Source organism: Equus asinus, chromosome 12, assembly GCF_041296235.1.
Source record: "Equus asinus isolate D_3611 breed Donkey chromosome 12, EquAss-T2T_v2, whole genome shotgun sequence".
In the NCBI taxonomy this organism is placed as follows: Eukaryota; Metazoa; Chordata; class Mammalia; order Perissodactyla; family Equidae; genus Equus; species Equus asinus.
In genome coordinates this window covers 53055001-53074943 of record NC_091801.1, presented here as the reverse complement: position 1 = coordinate 53074943, position 19943 = coordinate 53055001, and the positions used below count along the sequence as shown (strand labels likewise).

The window sequence follows — 19943 nt, the reverse complement described above, 5'->3', positions numbered from 1 at the left end:
TCAATATCTTACTAGTCAGAGATTGCATATTTTATTTACAGCCTTAGAAATTACTTTGGGGGATGGGGGGTATAGAAAAAGGCTTCAACATTAAAAATGATCAAGTTTTTAAAAATTAGTTTTTATTTTAACTGATCCAGGGTGGTTATAAAACCAGCAACCCTTGTTTTTAAAGGTAGTATTAGTTACATCATAAGACAAGTGGATTCTAGCAATGTATTATTCATAAGACGTTTTGTAGCCAAATACGTTACAGTGTATAGTTGTACCAACAAATTAGTATTTTAGAGCTAATTGAAATTGTTCTTCCTATAAAGATTAAGCCTCTTCTACCCAACACACTTCAGTCATTAAAATAACACTTTTAATGCCTTGTCTAAATGATGCCTGACATTAATGCAAAGCTATATTAAAGCACTCAAATGACCAGTTCTTTTGTAATGTATTCTATATGATCAGACATTGGGGCAGAGTTGGGCAGTGTGCATGAAGTAGTATCAAGTGGAAGCTAATTAAAATATATTCTCTATATAACTTTGCAGAAAAAAGACACCAATAATCATCAGAAGGTATTCTGAAAATGGCATTTCTGAAGGCTTGCAGCATGCTTTAATCCCCTTGCATAAGGGTAATTTTTGACATAAAGGTTTTATTGCAGGCTCAAAACTTCAGTTGGAAAATAATTTTTTACTATGTCAATAAAATCATTATGCAGTCTCTCAAATGCTTTTCTCATATTATTTTTATTTCCTAGAATATCAACTGTCATTTTTAAGACAGTAAAGGTTTCAGTATTTTGCCATATTTTCATTCAACTAAATATCTTCCTGCAAACAGAGTTAGACTTCCCTGTCTCTCCTGAGACTGCTGCCACAATTATTACAACAACACACACGCATGCACGCAGGCATGCTCACACACACAGCACATGCATGTGTGTGCAGGCACACACACACACACACACACACACACACACACACACAGTAAATTTCCCCTGACCATCACAAAATGCAGGAAAGCAGACACACTGAAGGTCTGTATCTATGGCAGACTTGTTCGCCCACCACAAAAATCCTCCCAACAACAGCTACTTAAATCTCCTACAGCCAGGGCCAATTTTGCAACAGTCATCTTTGGGCTTACAAATCATGTCCTGGTTTGTTCTCTGTTATCCCTCAGACACATCTGTGTTAAAAAGAAAAAAAAATCACACGCTTTGCCTCCATTGAGAGAAAAAAATTAGTCACTACCACTTTTCTCTTACAATTCACATTTCTTGTATCCTTTTTGGGAAATTAGATTCAATAGAGAATGGCAGGTCATAGAACAAGAAATTGAGGTACAATATTCATCTCTAGAGATCAGGGGTCCTAGACAAAGACTTTGCTCCTGATGTCTTTTATGCAGAAAATTTTCATTGATGTCACTTCGTCTCAAAGTTTTCATCTCTGCACGGTATGACAGAGCTTCCAAGCCTGAACTTACTACTTCCTGCTGCCTAGAATAAAGCATACATTTATGAATGAATAATTCTACTTCTGATGCTACGTATTTTCAAGACAGTGGATCTAAGAAATTCTTTATAAAGCCAGCTGAATATAGACTTTTGGTTGAATATTTGCTTTTAAATTAAGTGACCTCAACTTATCTTTTAATTTAAGCCCTCACATCAATAGAAATTAAGTAACCACATCTCTCATTGTTCATAATTGTCATTTGCCTTGATCCTCATTCTAGCTTTTGGACTCATAGGAAATTTTGTTGACTAAACTAACAATCCACATCTACCCCATTGGGGACAAAAAGTGGATTTCATTTATGCCTTATTCCTACAATACTGATGGGAAATTCTGCTTTACCATAACTGCATTTATTATAGAAATTAGTAACAGAGAAAAATATTAGGCACTGAATACTTGCACATAATATTTAGTTAGCATGAATTAAAAATCTAAACTTAAGTACTCTTGAAATATATAATAGCACATTAGAAATACTAACAACGTTACAAGACCCATATTGAGTATAAACATTCGCTGAAATATCAGTACAAAATGCAATCCTTACTTAAAGAATGACACATTTAATTAGTAGCAATTATTTGGTATGAGTAGAAATTAAAGCAATATTTTTATTTCCACATTTAATGATATTTTTGTCACCACTTTGTGGTAAGAAAGATGCATTGCTACATCATTACATGATGCAGCAATGAATATATAGTTAAAAAACAAGAAAAATGCAAACTTTTTTTTTACCAAAGTGTTTTCAAACTTTCAGGCAGATTAATTAGATTGTCACATATCATACTTTGGTTAAATGTGCTTTGAAGTTACTGATTATTTAATGGATTTAGGCTCGATAATTTGCATTTTAGAAATTCAGGTTTCTTTTTCTTTAACGTAAATTTGGTTTTCTTCAGTGACAGTTCTTTCCAACTTAACTCGGACTTCCAGTAGTAATTTCAATTCCAAAAGGAATTAAGAGAGATTTACAGGGAAAATGAAGAGTGTTCCCAAAAACAGTTTCAATTATAACAACTCTGGTCGACAGAAGAGGTTTGTGTGAACTGTCTGAGGGTTCAGAAGAGCTGTCCGCGGGTGGGCTCTGGGTATAAAGTTTACGGTGCTGTTTCTATGGTCTCCAACCTCCACGTGTTAAAAGTCAGACTCTCGTGCCACAAAACCCATCATTAGAATTTAAACCACTGATCTCTAGAACCTAGGATTTAAATTCCCAGCATATCATTATGTAACACAACAAGTCACTTGTCATGGTGAAATTGCAGCTAATTCCAGGCATCCTGCAGCCCTGTGATGGTTTGCTAATGAGGAGCGCTGAGAGAGGAGCACGCCCCCTTCTGGTGACCCTAGCCTCTTAGGTTGGTCCTGCTCAGGTGTGTGGGAGGTAGTTCCAACGCCCTGGAAGTCAGATGCCTACTGAAAGCCCAATGTGCTCGTCTTGTGCAGTCAGTAAAAGATTCTGAGCTTTGCTTTTCCACCCTCTCAACCTCCCAATTACATCACAAGAAAATTCTACTCGTTTGTTTGATAAACCTGTACAAACAGTTAGAGTATCCTAATGGAATTCTAAAACTATCTACAATTTCTATTTTAGCTTTCCCTATGTACATATGGGGGAAAAAAGGTTTCTACTGTCAAATGTCTATAAAGAAAGGCAGAAAAATATTTAGACAATTATATAGAGGCTTTATGACTGCAACCATCTGAGTTGAGAGGTAAGGGATGGGAGCACATACGATGTTGCATGTTCTTGAAATCACTCCTGGAGTTCTTTTTCAAACAAGGTGGTTAATTATTAAAACAGAACAAGTGTTGTTTGCTTATTCTATATAGTTTTGTTACATCATAAACTAAGCACTGTTTAAAATGTTCTACGTTGACAAGGCAGGAGAAAATATGTACCCAGGCTTTAAAATATGTGTGTAGTCACCACACACAACCAACTGTTTCCTGTTTATGACAAAGGAGTAAATAAGCCATTGATCTGGCAGCACGGCACCTGCTTTGCACCCGACTCCGTATCAGTAGTCCCTGAACCCTCATTATTTTTCCTCAATTAAAGTTCATAGTCTCGGAAAGTCTGTGCTGAGCAGATGTACAACTGTTCTTGACGACGGAACACAGAAGAATCACAAATTTAGAAAACTACTGCCATTTCATAAGACCCAGAATCATGTCATTTGTTGTGGGTAGGAAACATTACAAACAATATGTCTCTTTTATAGGCTGCTAAGCCTGCACATTACAGAAAAGAATATTAAAGTTCAAAAACTGTCACATGAGCAGTACATTATGAATACAGTAATGCATTTTTTTATGATTCAAATAATGGTTACTGAAATGAAAAAAAAATAAAATCTTCAGTGGGTTATAATGTAAAAATTGTGACTGAGAATTAGACAAAATTGGAAATATGAGAAAAACCAAGCATAAACTAATGATCTGCAGAGAACTACAAAATGTAATAATGAATGTATTTCAGAAATATCAATTCGACTAATGCTAGTTTTATTTTCATCTTTTGCATAATTCTGAAATCTATGAGCACTGGTCATTAAGGCAAACGATTTAAATAAAGAATGCGGCAAGAATTCAGTTTCAAATATAACTAAGAGACACTCGGCTGAACAACTTTCTTTTTTTTAAACAATCTACCTAAGGTCAAATACCACAGCAGCATCCGTTTAAAAAGCTATATAAATGTAGCCTCCATCGCTCATAAACCTCCTTCTGTGCTTAAGAAAATGAGAAAGAGAAGTAAGCAGCCAGGGAGATGTTCATTTCCATTTTATTTTTAAAATGTTATCTCCATAAGACATTGAAATACATATTTTGCAGTAAATAAAATGAAGTTCCTATGCGACATTTTCTAGTCCTTCTTTCCCTCAGCATAATTCTAACTCCACAGTATGTGCTCCACAGACTGTAGCAGATTGCAAGTCTCGAGGTCAGAGTATATGCTTGAAGCATCAATGGCTACACCTGTCATTTTAGTTTTCCCAGGAAGAATGTGTTATTGTTTAATGCTGTAACATGCATTCATTACAATCTAACTTCTAATTTTGCCATTGCCATGGAGGTGACTCTAACTACTCATTAACAGAAATATTTTAATAATATTTTAACTGCTAGTCCCTCTCATAATTATTTTTATTTAATTATTTGAGACACATAATTTTTTCCTGGCCCTGCAGACTCCTGCAATCCATTTTGGTTTGTCTGTGAAACCATAACACAGTTTGTTAAGGTGGAAGGAAATCAGGTTTGTAGTTTTGAGCATTAGTAAAAATGTTTAAAGTCTGCACAGTGTGATTATTGGGAGGGAAACATTTTCCCTCTTCACATTTCCCTACTATTTGCACCTGATTAACATAAAGAATAATGTGAAGAAATTGCCAAATCTGACTGGAAAATCTACCTTATTTTCACTTATAACTCTGCCTGCTGAACTGATAATTCACTTATCCCAGGGCTTGATGAGAACACCGTCTTCCTCAGACAAAGGGTGGAGTTAAAATATCCTGGGTGGTCCAATTCTCTTTAGTAGCTTTGTTCCAGGGTAAGCCTGGTTTTATGAAAATCCATTTTGTATATTTTCCCCCAAAATGGGTTTCTTATATGTACATCTAAAATGTCATAGTTGCTTCTAAGATACATTTCACTAACTTCCCTCTTGGCAAAATTGGTCATGCTCTGTCAATGTCGTTCTTCTGAATCAAGCAAACTTAGAGCATTCCTCTTGCTCATTTCAGCCTTGACAAAACAGTTCAAAGGGTAGTAATCAAAGATACATCACCAAAATAGACACACATGGTATATGGAGTAAAATTTCTAATCTCTCAGGCACCCCAGTAAAACTGCCACAGAACTAGCTTCCTAACATAACTCAGAAATATGCATTTTTTATAATTTCCTGAAAGATTTTACTATACTAATTTCATTTTTCTAGAATAATATTGATTTTAAAATCACAATATTACATACTTATAAAGTCAAAAAAGACTTTTAGGATATAGTAGTTGGTAAAGCATTTTTTCAAATAATTAATTTAGCGAGGCAATTTCATTTCAGATAAAATACACATATAATTAACCAAAACGGTACCCCTGGAGGTGGCAAGGTTTGTTGTAGAGACAAGCAGAGATTGCTACTGAGAGAGGCAGGCAGATCTCTGCGTGTGCACCATTCTGGAATCTATTCGTTCTTCCATGGAAGGTAAGTTACTCACACTCTTTGAGACTCAGTTTCTGCATTTGTAAGATGTGGATAATTCAGGCTACAGCGTTTTTTTAAGATTTCAATAAAATAATACATAAAGCTTCATCACACAGTAGGTATTTAATAAATACTAGTCCAAATTTTCCTGTGTGTTTTGCCCTTGACAAAGCATTACCAAACACAAATTTCTTGTTCTTCGTTTTCTGTCACTGACACTCACTGATGTGGCCCAGGAGAAATCTTACATACCCTTACCTGGATATTTTTTTCCCTAAAATATTTGTTATGCTCCAATTCTCAATTCTTCTGAAACTGGCATCATTTCCAGCCTGGTACAGTACTAGAGATAGCAGAAGAGCGTTTTCCTGGGTAGCTAAATGCTCTTGGCCTCCCTTCCTCCCTCTGTCTTTCCCTCCTTTTTGCTTCTCCCTATCCTTTCTTCCCTTCTCCCTTCCTCTCTCTCTCCTCCCTCCCATTCTCCTTAGCTCCCTCTCCCTCCCTTCTTCCCTCTCCTTCTCTTCCATCTTAAAAAACAATATCTGCTTCCTCGGCCGTGAGGTCTCTGGATCCCTAATAAACATCCAGCTGTCTTATGTCTGCAGGCCTGCCATCACCCGTTACACAACCTAGAAACCGGGAGGTCATCCCTAGCACCTCCCTCTCCCTAAGGCCCCAATCTAATTCATTACTCGTGATTTTGTCTCCTAAATATTTCCCGAGTGGTCTACTTCTCTCCCTCCTATGACACCACCGCCTCCCTCAAGCGGCATCCTTCTTGCCGAACAGCAAGTAAGCAAGTCCCGACTAGTGTGCCTGAACCCCGCGGACCACCCAGCTGTTCTCTTTGCCGCCAGAGGGAGCTTTTCACAAACTGGCCTTAGGATCCCATGAGAAGGTAGCATTTCCAATAAAGGGCTCTTGGATCAATGGTGTTGGGATATACCTTACACCAGGGGAAACTCCAGATGTATTAAGAAACAAAACCACACAAACACTAGAGTAAGTTATGGGAGAATATTTTTATATCATAAATAAATGGTCATCAGAAAAACCAATCATATGATCAGAGGGTTTGGGCTGTGAGCCAGGCACCATCAGGCCCCCTCTGACCTCCAGGGAGGGGAGTGGGCTGGAGGTGGAGTTCAGCTACATGGCCAGTGAGTGGATCAATCTTGCTACATAACGCAGTGCCAGTACGAACTCTGAACACGGAAGCTCACTGGCATCTCCTGGCTGATGAACGCTCTGATGTGCCGGGAGGGTGATGTACCCGATTCCACTGGCAGGGGCCTGAAACCCCACATTTGGGATCCGCCCAGGCCTCACCCTATGTGTCTTTCCATTTTGCTGGTCCTGAGTTGTGTCCTTCACTATAAAAATATGATCCTAATGATAGTAAAAATAATAATAATAGTAGTATCTGTCTGTTATGACCTAACAGTCATTTGGCACTGAAGCACTGGCAGTCCTAGAGGACAAAAGCACAAACGTGACCAGGGCATACCAACAGAGTGTTCTGCAAGCTGTGCAGGGGTTTCTTAAAGTTTCTTAGAGCTTCTTAAAGGAATAGAATCTAAGGTAGACTGGAGCCCATGGAAGAAGTAATGTGAGCTTCATAGAAACAATTTTCTCCTGTTGCCTTTAGATATATGTTTGATAAAAGGGAAGAATTTATCAGATTAAATGTTTAAAGAAATCTTTCTCTGCCCTCATGCCATGCCAGAGTTTTTTTTGTTTTATGAGGAAGATTGGCCCTGAGCTGTTGCCAATTTTCCTCTTTTTGCTTGAGGGACGCTGTCACTGAGCTATCTGTGCCAATCCTCTATTTTGTATCTGGGATGCCACCACAGCATGGCTTGATGCGCAGTGTATAGGTCCGCACCCAGGATCTGAACTAGCAAACCCTGCGCTGCTGAAGTGGAACATGTGAACTTGACCACTACACCACCGGGCCAGCCCTGGAGAGATTTTTTTTTAAATCTCTTATCATTTTCTTAGAGTGCCTTAGAGACTAGAATTTTTACCTCCTTCACTTACAGATATATGTAGACTACTTGATCGGTTTTCTTTTTATATTTTATACTTTTATACAAAAATTTTTACCAGACAAAAGTATATTTAATGTATTCTTTCAAAATCCCAAAATATATTCCTCCAGTTTGCACTTCAATTTTGCTTTCTGTAGTTTTATTTTGTTCCTTCTTAATATCAGCACTGAAACTAATTTATGAAAAGGGGACTAAAGAAAAATGAGTTGATAGAGAATATTACTGATGCCTTGGCCATGTCTCCAGTAGTCTGGATAAAGCCACTATGTCCAGCTAGATGTCCGCACTTGAGCTCATGTCTATACTGCAACTCTCATTTTTCCAGGTGATTTAATGGCAAGAAAATATAGCTTCACTCCATTAAACACTGTTTTCCTAGATGGTGGAATTTTTGGTGTCTTTGAAAATTGAGTTAATCCTTTTGATTTATTTGTGTTTTTTATCTTTTGAGGAAGATTAGCCCTGAGCTAACATCTGCTGCCAACCTTTCTCTTTTTCGCTGAGAAAGAGTGGCCCTGAGCTAACATCCATGCCCAACTTCCTCTACTTTATATGTGGGATGCCTGCCACAGCATGGCTTGACAAGTGGTACAAAGGTCTGCACCCAGGATCCAAACTGGCAAACCCTGAGCCACCAAAGCGGAATGAGCAAACTTAAGCACTGCGCAACCGGACTGGCCCCTGCTTTATTTTTAAAGGCAAAATCGGCAGCTATGTCACAGTATCATACTATATCAACTTGAGTGCAAAGTGGTCAAGTGACAGCTAATGTAGAGAAAGTGGTGTTCAGTTTTGTACTTCAAAACATCAAGAACTTCAAAATTACATTAAAGAAGCAAAACCTGAAATCATTTTTTTCAGAGAGCTTTTAATTGAAAAACCCTATTCATTAGTGTGAGCTAAACACCCCATTGCTATAAAACAAAAAAAAGCAACCAATTATTTGCCTTCAAAAAAACAGAATATCCTCTGCGTTTTATGCCTGCTTTTAAAAAAAAAAGTATGTTGCACTTCTTAGGGCTCTCAGTTTTAGATACAGAGAATGCAAATATATAAATGATCCAGTTATGCTTTACTAGCGCTTAATAAATCAAGATTGCACATTGAAGAATGCATTGACATTCTAAAATTTAGCTTAATATTTAATTAACAGATCCAATATGTAGTCTCTTCTGGACTTTAAAATCATTGTGTTCAGTTTAGAGGTTTCCTTTACAATGACCAAGAAGTTTTCTAACTGTTGATTGCCTTTTTCTATAATGGTTAGAAATGAATATACTACAAAAAAGACAAACTGATTAAACTTAAATAATATATACAAATTGTCTTAATAACTAATGCCTTCCATCCCTTCTGTCCTTTCTCATTGAGGTTTTATGGCCTCTACCTTCACAGTCCCATTAGATTCAGATTATATAATAGGAGATCATTTAGGGATTTTTATATAAGATTAATGAGAACAACATTCAAGCACGGTGATACTGTGTTACTACATTATGCTCAACAATGGAAAAAAATACCATTCTCCTACAAAGAGATATAAATGCCTATGTACCAAATTCTACATATGTTGAAGTAAACTAAGCAAGTTGATTGGCACTCCTACTTGCCAACTGCTAAAGGAACTCAAAATAGTCAGCCATACCGTATACGTGTGGATACATGACTTGGTTCCAGTTGGAAAATTCCATTTGCTACTATGCAATACTGATGCATCTTGTGAGAGATTTAAGGATTTCTTCAGAATCCCCTCCTTTTCACCAGTGTTACCACACTAGTATATTTCACAGAGACATTTACATGCTTTGCATTTTAAGTGCCTCGGAAATCCAAGCACAGAGCCCGCACATTTCCACTGCACCATCAGATGTAATGAGTTATGGTACTATCGGCATGTTGATAAGCTATAGCCCAAAGAAGAACAAGAAGGAAGTATAAAAAATATGGCCAGAGGATGGGATAAAATTATCAGCTAGTGTGTTTTCCTGTTTGGTTTTAATCTACATTTAATTAAATTCTTATCTTCTGTGTACTTATGGTCGCATTTGAATGGCGAGACTGCATTCATTATGAATGGTAAAACTTAACTCAGAGAACATTACATGTGGCTTCTTTAAAAAAGAGAAGAAGAAAAATGCTGTCTTTATTCTTTACACTCAGGTCTTATAAAAGGGGACCAAACTCTCTCTCAGGTCAAGTGCAGTAGCACTTAACCTTTGGGTTAACTGATTTGGAAAGTTGGACTTAAATCAATTTTTAATGCTATTTTTTATTTTTACAATTTGGAAATGTTATTATCAAATTCTGAGCCTGAACAGAGCTGGCAAGGGAAGCAGTGAAGTGCATTAAGGAAATGCCTTCTTCATTCTTAAAAATAGAGATGATAACAGGAAGTTTTTATTAGTACTGCAAAATGTGTGCATTAGTCTGCATCCTTAATTATTAAAACCATTACATTTCCTTGTCTTTATACGCTGAAATAAAAAAAAATGCCTTAATTGCTATTTAAAGTTTTTTTTCTATGTCACAGACCCTTTGAGTTCTTTCAAGCATCCATATAGTTCAGAGAAAAATAAAATGTTTTGAACATTGCATTATTTTACACACTTACTAGCTTCATCACATTTTCAGTTCTATTCCAGGAATGGAGGGCAAATTGAGAATGTCCTTAAGGCGGTATTTAGTACTTGTGATAACAAGCATGGTTTCCTCTGGTCAACTTAAAGATTGTGTCAGCCTTAACAAAGGGAAACAGAGGCAACTGTTTCTGGTTTAGGTTGCAATGTTTATTGCTGTAGCACTGAGTTTTGGGAGCAGACTTGCTGTCTCCACAAACCAAAATTCATCAAGAACAAGAACAAAAAAACCCACCCTCCACAGTTACTCTCTATATATTGCATAAACTGCAGATTATTCTCTCACGTATTTTCATAGCTTTTCTTAAAAGCAACAATTTGTGACTAGTACCTGTATGCCAATAAAACAAAAACATTTCAAATGAGCATTTGTTATTACTTTGGTGTTTTATGCAATGGGGAATACTAACCAGAAAAAGTTTAACATTCCAATTGAACACTCTAATTCAAACAGTTGTAATTAAATAATGGTAGTTACCAATGACTTATTTTCCCCAAATATCCCTAGCATAAATACATTGGGAATGGCATCATTCTACTTTGACTCAGCTTTGTTTTGAAAAGAGCTGTAAAAGTCCCAAGAATTGAGCCAAAATGTTTTTATCTGCCACACTGGAGACTCCGTAACTGTGCTGTATAATGAATAAAAAAACCTAATAAGCCACTGACCAGTCATTTACCTAAAGACTCCAAAGGGGAGAAAGGATATTTTCAGTATACATCCCTTGTACTTCAACAGTTTCTTTTTAAGATAAGCATTTTTATTTGATTGGGCATTTATACAATTCAGTAGATGGAACTGTCATTCTTCTGTACATAAGTGGACAATAAAACCACAACTGGGATAAAATAAAAAACTGGTGATAATTCTATAACTTGAAGACTTTTGTCAAAAATTATTCTTAATTCTCAGAAGCTAGGCAAGCTAAAATATTCCTAACAAGTGACGAATCCTGTGTAATCAAACATATCTTACTCTGAAAGCACAGCTCTTTGAAGTTATAGCTTGATAACCATGTTTTACTATAACATATAACACATAGAAGTTAAAGATAATGTTGGTAACTTGCTTTGTTTTAGTTAATTAGGTATTTTTACAAAAACCCTTTATATGAGTTCTTTTAAGTACAGTTACAATATATGTTTTTTTTTTCCGTAAACATGCATGAAATGGTGTCTGTCCATGCACATAATACTAACAAGATGTTCTGTGTGATGCCTTTATCTGAAGGATTTGAAATGCTTAAGATAATTCATTTCAATAAATATTTATTGAGCAACAGTAAATTGACCTAATTTACTATTAGATAGTCTCTCTGTGAGGTACTGTGTAGAAAATACAGCCTCGGTACAGTTTTGTGCCACATAACGACATTTCAGTCAATGAGGGACTGCATATACCGCAGTGGTCCCATAAGATTAGTACCATAGAGCCTAGGTGTGTAGTAGGCTGTACCACCTAGGTTTGTGTAAGTACACTCTATGATGTTCGTACAATGACAACATCGCCTGAAGACACATTTCTCAGAATACATCTCGATCATTAAGCAACACGTGACTGTGTAGGCATATAACATAGAAAGCCAATAACATATTGCAGTTTATTAAGGGCTATATAATATAAGGATACATTAAAACTAAGGGAGCTGAGGGGCCGGCCCAGTGGTGCAGCGGTTAAGTGCGCACATTCTGCTTCGGCGGCTTGGGGTTCACCGGTTCGGATCCTGGGTAGGGACATGGCACCGCTTGGCACACCATGCTGTGGTAGGCATCCCACGTATAAAGTAGAGGAAGATGGGCAGGATGTTAGTTCAGGGCAGTCTTCCTCAGGAAAAAGAGAAGGATTGGCAGCAGCTAGCTCAGGGCTAATCTTCCTCAAAAAAAACCCCAAAACCAACCAAACAAACAAAAACTAAGGGAGCTGAGGTGGAGAAGATGTGATGTTCAAGCTGGTTATGAAAATAAGAGCTAGAACTCACTAGGTGGATGGTTCTGTGGATGCTTAAGAAGTAACATGTGTACAATCCTTATTGTTTCCTCAAAACCATTGAGAGAATTGAGTTTGACTGTGCCAAGAGTTGCCAAAGAAGAGCAAACAATTCCTACATGAAGTTGTGAGATAACCAGGATGCAACTGTCTGTATACAATAATATAGCCCAGGCTGCATCCAAGTCATTTGTCTGTCCTTATTACAGCCACACTCACCTTCTTTAAAAATTTCAAATGCACCATTTACTCACTGCCACAGGCCATTTGCATAAGCTGGTCCTTCTGGCTAGAAAACTTCATCCTATTCCTATCTGACTAAGTTTATCCTTCAAAATCAGCTCATGCAAGCATCATTTCTTCAAGACAGCTTTCCCTGACCTCCCCTATGCACACACACACACACACACAAACTCACACAGTTTGGGTGTGTTTCCCTGGTTATATGCCATAAAAGAAATTTTTACATTTGTTAGTGTCTGTCTTTCTGACTAGAGAGTAACCTCTATGAGAACATGGACATAATCTATTGTGGATCTACATTACATCCTCAGTGTCTAGTTGAAGTGCAACACCAATGCATTGAATGTATATATGACTATAGGTAAGACACCTCCTGGCCATTCTAGGGTAGAGGTGGGACCGTGGTTCCTAGTGTTGGGAACATGACGGACTGTGGGTAGGAGTGCTGCTTGTCTGATATCTGTGGAAGTGCTCAAGCATACTTTACACACCATGGCTAAACTGTTTAAGAGCAGACACTTCCACAGGGAACTATAAATAGAATGATAAAGAGCCAGGAGAGGGAAGAAGTGAGTGTTCCTCCATGTGCCCAACCCTAGTTTTGTAGACAAGTCAGAAAAGAAAGTGAGGTAGATTTCAGGATATCATTTTCAGAGTTTCTCTATTTGCATGTCTACAACATGCATATTTATGATGCTTTTAAGGTTTTGGGTTCACTTGATTTGACTTAAAAATGATCTCCTGTGTTGACCCCAAGAGGACCCCAGAGATCTGAGTGTTTCAGATATTACCACCTCTCCCCGCTTGCATGTCAGCCCTTGGGAGTGGAGAGACCAGGACCCTACATGTTCTTGGCTAGCCCTATACTATTTCTTCACTGACACTCATGGCCTTACCACCATTCTCCAAGTTCTGATTCAAGCAAAACTAATCCTACTGTGACTTTTATCTCTGTTTTTATCAGTCATTCCTAGAAGCCCAGGTCTCCCATTACCCTCATCCCCATAGTCAAATCCCCATATGGCCTGACTGACATCTCCTATCCTATCCTCACCAACACCCCAAAATCCTTCCACTGGTACTCAAGGGAAGTTACCAGCAACATCTTCTATAGCCTCAACCTGCTCTGAACATTCACTTTGCCTCTGCTCCTTCCCTCTCGAGTGGAGCTGATTTCACTCCCAGGAAGTGCATATCACTTGAGCTGAAGGTGGAATAGTTGTCTTTACTCCTCATTGCAGATTATTCTCCTTCGTCCTCTAAAAACCTGTTCTCATATTATCTCATATTGTCATACTATCACTTCTTGGCATGGTCATTTGGAAACTTCCAGATCATTTGTCATCATTTCTTGAAAACTTAGCTCCCAGATCTTCTCATATACTGCTCCTGATTTAATGCTTGGTAATGGCAAAATTCACAATATCCAGATAGACCATCGTATTACCTCCTCTCATCCAGTGATCTTGCTTTACCCTACTTCTAACAACTCATTCTCCAGACCTTTTTATTACTAATAATTTTAAACCCTGCCTGTATAATTTCACATCTGCGCATCCCATTCTCAAACCATAACTCCTATCATTCTAATTCACTCTTTCTAAAACTTTCATTCCAACATTAACTTCACTAGGACCTAAAATCCAACATTGCTACCTTTTTTCCATTGTCTTTTATCCTCTTTGCACCTTTAAACACTATGTCCTTCATCATAAGCCCTTCCTTGCAAATATCCTTCACTCCCTCACCTCCCCTTGCTTCATTGGATTAGCCTGGCAAAATCTCAACCCTGTTCAATACAGCTTCCCAGCTACTCTGAATTTATACCCAGCAGTAGACTAGTTGAACAAAAACACACAACAATTCCAACTGTTTCATTTTAAATTCACCACCAATAATATTAAGTGGGTCGGTAGTGTTCCCAGCAATCATACTATATTTCCCTAATCCATTCACTCTCCAACACCAATTCCCCGTCCATTCTCTCACAACTTTGCTTCTTTATTCACTAAGAAAATTGTAGTAATCAGAAGAGAACTTCATTTCCACCTCCACCTCAACTCAACTATATGCACCAGTGTCCACATGCTCTTCTCTCATGACTACTATTATGGATGCGGTGACCATGCCCTTATTTAAGGTCAACCCCTACTTGGGTGCTAGGTGCCCCCTCTTTCCTACAAACATCAATTTTTCAGTCTTAATTGGATCACTCCCATCAGCATGAAAACATACCATAATTTCTTCATCATAAACAATAACAACAAAATAAAAACCCTGCAGCTCTTATTTATCTGCTTTCATTTAAAACAAAACTCCTTGAAATAGGTATGTTTGCTTGCTATCTCTCAATTGTACTTGCCAATAGGTGCTCAGTCCCATATCTATAAGGAAACTGATCTTGTCAATATCACCAAAGACATCGATAAATCCAGGGGTCATTTCGTAGATCTTGTCTTACTTGAATATCAGAAAAATTGAATACAGTTTCTCCTTGAAACACGTTCTTCCCTTGGCTTCCATTCAGCACACACTCCTGGTATTCTTCTGACCTCACTGGCTGCTCCTTATCAACTTCCTTTGCTGGGTCTTCTGGCTTCATATGACATATTCTCCTCCTTCTCCATTCTGTCCAGCCACTCTGGACCACCCTGCTGTTCATGGAACACGCCAGCACATTCCAGCTGCTACCTGGGATATTCTTGCTTAAGGCAGCTGCATGGTTAGCTCCGTTATACCCTTTTGACTTTCTTTCATCACCCTATGTTAAATTTTAAACCTCCTTTGTGTTTTATTTTCCTTCTGTCTTATTTTTCTCCATAACAAAGTATACATTTTGTGCATTTATTTATTTATTATTATTTTTTTAGGAAGATCAGCCCTGAGCTAACATCCGCTGCCAATCCTCCTCTTTTTGCTGAGGAAGACTGGCCCTGAGCTAACATCTGTGCCCATCTTCCTCTACTTTTATATGTGGGACTCCTACCACACATAGCTTGCCAAGTGGTGCCATGTCTGCACCTGGGATCCAAACTGGTGAACCCCGGGCCACCACAGCGGAAGGTGTGCACTCAACTGCTGTGCCACCTGGCCGGCCCCTGTGCATTTATCTATCATCTGTTTCTCCTATTGGAATATTAGCTCCTAAGGGAAGGAAGTTCACTACTTTGATGCCTGGGACACCACTTGGCACACAGTAGGCTGCAGTAACTATTTATTGAGTAAATAAACAAAATAGACCAATATTTTAAATTTTTACTGTATTTCTAATGCTCTATAATATAAGAAATTGTTTTCTGTCTATTTTCCACGACTCTAAAATAATTATCCTTATACATTAGTGTGCTGGACTTCTCTGGTATTTTAATAATATAGAATTGCACACTCATAATTAAAGCTCATTTTATTATTTTTACAATGTTATTTGGTTTTAAGGCATATTTCTATGCTATGAAAATAATTTACATTATCTTTTTATTGCTTTATTCTTCATAATGCATTAGAATAAACACTACTATGTTGGCATTAACCAATATCTCTCATATTTATATTGACCAGTTCTTTTTATCTCTCTCTTCTCCTTCCCTCTATGTTTTAACCTTTGCAGGAGACAGGGAAGAGGATGATGAAAGTGTGTTTGTGAAATATTTTATTTCTGATTAAACAGCCCTATACGAGGCAAATGGATTTAAACACTGTGTAACAGTTGCCATTTCTGAACCCAGCTTTGACTGTCTGTGAGGCATGTAATGAAATTAAGAAGAGCATAAAGATAGGATTTGGGTGGATTTCTCCATCTTCAGGATCAATTATTTTGACCTAAGTCCATTAGCCAGACTGCCCCAGTATTAAGGAGCATCTTTCAGTAATTTTAAGTCAAATAAAATAATTTCTGGGGTTAGGTGAGGATACAGGGAAAAGAAAACGGGGTTATAAGGAAGCGAACTTATAGAGAGAAATAAAAAGTCAACCCTCCCTGAAATAGACCTGAAAGCGTGACATCCATTGTTTGTATTGGCAGTGCTTGCCTTACAGTTGTCAACTTTTTTTGCATCACCCTCTAACCTAGCATTTCTGAAACATTCCTAAGAAGATTTGAAAGAAGCTGTTAAAAGCATATCTGCCCAGAAGCCCTGGAAAAACTAGAGCTGCAAAGTGTCTTTACTGTTTATATAAGAGCAATCAAAGATACCAACAAGAAAGACAGCCGAAACTGTTCTCTCAGGAAAGGAAAGCAAAATTTATCCAAACTGAATATGTCTATGAAACAGGTTACAGGCAACTCTCGTATTTTGTAGCCAAGAACGCATAGCCCATATGCTTGTGTATTCCTCCCTATAGACATGAATATTCATAAATACAAATCCAGTAGATGAGAACAAACTAAGGAAATTTCTGAACATAGAAATTTCTGAACATAGAAATTGCAGAAAAACCTTTAAGGCCATTCAGGTAGTCACACTAACATGTGCCGTATGCATCACATAATTTGGCAAAAAAGATTACAACTACATTCCATTTATTTGTTATAATCTGTGACTGAGTTGTTTGATCTGTATTAGTTACCATGTTGAAAGCCACACGTTGTTACTTGACCATTCTTTAACAGAACTCTTGCTAAAATCTAAAGCATTTCCTTTTTTGTTTTTCTTAAACTGAGGTCAGAGAACAGAGAAACATTTGAAGCACGCATTGTTTTAGAGAAGTGCTCTCAAGGGTCATTGAGGTAGTCACTCTACTCCTTAAGGACCTGGCACACATTTTTCACTTCTTTAGTGGGATTTTTGTTGTTGTTGTTCACTTCCCAATATGGCCAGTGTTCCTGCTGCCAACAAATGCTTCATTTTTCAAACCAATGTGAGCTGGAAAACCAACAAACCAGTTTATATAGATTGTGCTTAAATTATGACTGAGCTCTCGGTGAAGATCTGAGAGACTCTTTTAATAATAAAGTGTTAGACTAAAATACAAGACGTTTTGTGGTATCTAACTAGGTTTTTGTTTAAGTCAAAGTTCATATTTGCATCTATTGAAACGTATACCTATATTTAAATTTAGGTGCTTTTTGTTTGTTAGTTGTCGCACCTTTATAGGTTCTTGGCTGTCTTCTGGAACATAGCAAAATTATATAGAAGATATACGTATACAAGAAATATTACTGTAATATTTGTTTATGAGATAGCACCCTCTACAACAAAAGATTAACATTTAAAAGTTATGTGGGGGGCTTTTTGATCAGAAGAGGCCAAGGTGCAAGTTTCTCTGGTGGTCCCCATCCGGGTTTATCCCACACCTGGTGCCTCCACCACTCATTCCCAACTAGATCAAAGTCATATACCTTAGGTGCACTGGTGGGAAGTCGGTCCCACATGTGCCCTGGCCCCCAAAGTCAGTCCCCTGAATATGACTCCAAAAGAGGTTGGTGATGACATAACCAAGGCAACCAGTGATTAGAAGGGTCAGGATTACAGTGAAACTGACTGTTCAGAACAGACAGGCTCAGACTGAGGGGGTATCTTCTGCCTCTGCCCTGACCATCAAAAATGTCAAGGAACCAACCAGAGATGGAAAGAGGCAGAAAGATATTAAGCATACTAACAATAGCAATTTTCATGAGATTGTTAATATTGCCTGACAGACACAGCACCAATCTTTGGCCAGAGAACTCTCTGGAACCATTAAAGAGATCCTGGGGACTGCTCAGTTTGCAGGCTGCAATGCTGATGGCTGCCACCCACATGACATCATCAATGACATCAACAGTCATATGGTAAAATGCCCAACTAGTTAAGAATTACAACGGAAAGTATTTCGATAAAGGATAATTTGACACTCCAAAAAAAAAAGGTATGTGGAGGTCACATCATCTCTTCATGACATATAAAGACAATATGGTAGGGAATCTTCTCAGATTTATGGTCAAGACTATCAAGCATACAAATGCCCTTCTCTACCAAGTCTGAAGTTGTAAACAAAAAGAAGGCCACAGACGGCCTTCAACAAGTTCACAAACACCTTAAAACTATATGCAAAATCCTATGTGCATACGCACGCATTTTACCTGAATGAATTAAGAATTTTGGGTGAACAAACTTTGAAGTATTTAATGACCAAATGCAGACTATTAAGGAATTGATGAAATAACAGTGGTTATATCAGTTTATTATTCAATGTGAAAAGTGACTGATATTTTATCTAGTGTTAATTAAAAATATTAGAGATATTAAAGAACAAATGTCTGTAAGGACTTGCATTGTATTAGTAGAAGAAATAGTCCTTGTGTACAAAAGCAGAATTCATATATTTAGATAGTGAGGAAGTTGTCTAATAAAGTACAATATTGTCATGGAATATTCTTCCATGTGTAGCCAATCATTGGCAAACCCAATAAATAATCCAAGCATCAATAAATCCTCAAGTGTTTATTAATTTCTTACTCTGTTTCTAGGGGTTCTGTGCAGTGGTGATAATTTGACTCACGGGTCTGTCTGAACAATTATCAATATGCTTGGCTATTTATTCTAAAGTATGGAAGAAATTAATAAATGCCAACTGCTTGCCTGTGTTCTAACTATTGAAAAAATCTTTATTTTCATGTGCTTATTTTTCAAAGGATGACTAACTGGCTCCTTAAGAATATGATATCCATTGTGGCTAGTATTAATAGAGTAAATTAAACTATCTTGAAGCATACCAGAGGTTCGAGGTCAAAGCCATTCATATTGAGATGAATATTAACGTAGCAAATGTTTCTAAATGTCTGAACTGCAGAAGTATACTAGAAGTTTACAAAGGTATCTTTTTTCACGTTCATGATTCTTCTATGGTCTCCACACTTAGTGGATCCCACTTCAGCTCACAGATTTATTGACACATGCAATGTGATTTGATTTCTACTTTAGTGCCTTGAATTTTTAACCATCTTGGTATATTAAAATTTCACTAGATAAGAGAAAAAATATTAATGCTTAAAAATATGGAGATGTTTAAACATTAATACTTAAAACATCTCAATAAAAAAGTAAATCAAAGTGACATATCATCTTTAACAGTTTATCAATAACAACATTACTTTTGTGCAAAAGTTGGGAAATATTCATCTTTCCAGGTGTTTACAGAGACGTTAAATTTTTGAAAAGGAGACAAGGGAGGAATTAGTTTGCTTTCCTTGAAGGTCGTCAGGAGAAGGCTTACCACAGACTGGTGCATGTTGCTGGTTGACCTACTGGATAGACCTATCCAAGGAAATAGAATCTGGAGTCATGCAACACACAGAAGAGCAAAAATG

The 19943-nt window shown here is 37.4% G+C and overlaps 1 protein-coding gene and 1 pseudogene across 5 annotated transcripts in view; one reads left to right on the top strand and one right to left on the bottom strand.

The window, feature by feature from the left end:
* Positions 1-19943, bottom strand: part of ZFPM2 (zinc finger protein, FOG family member 2) — a 438154-nt gene that overhangs the window by 42241 nt on the left and 375970 nt on the right. The window lies entirely within an intron of this gene.
* LOC106847886 (large ribosomal subunit protein uL11-like) lies at positions 17465-19461 on the top strand (annotated as a pseudogene).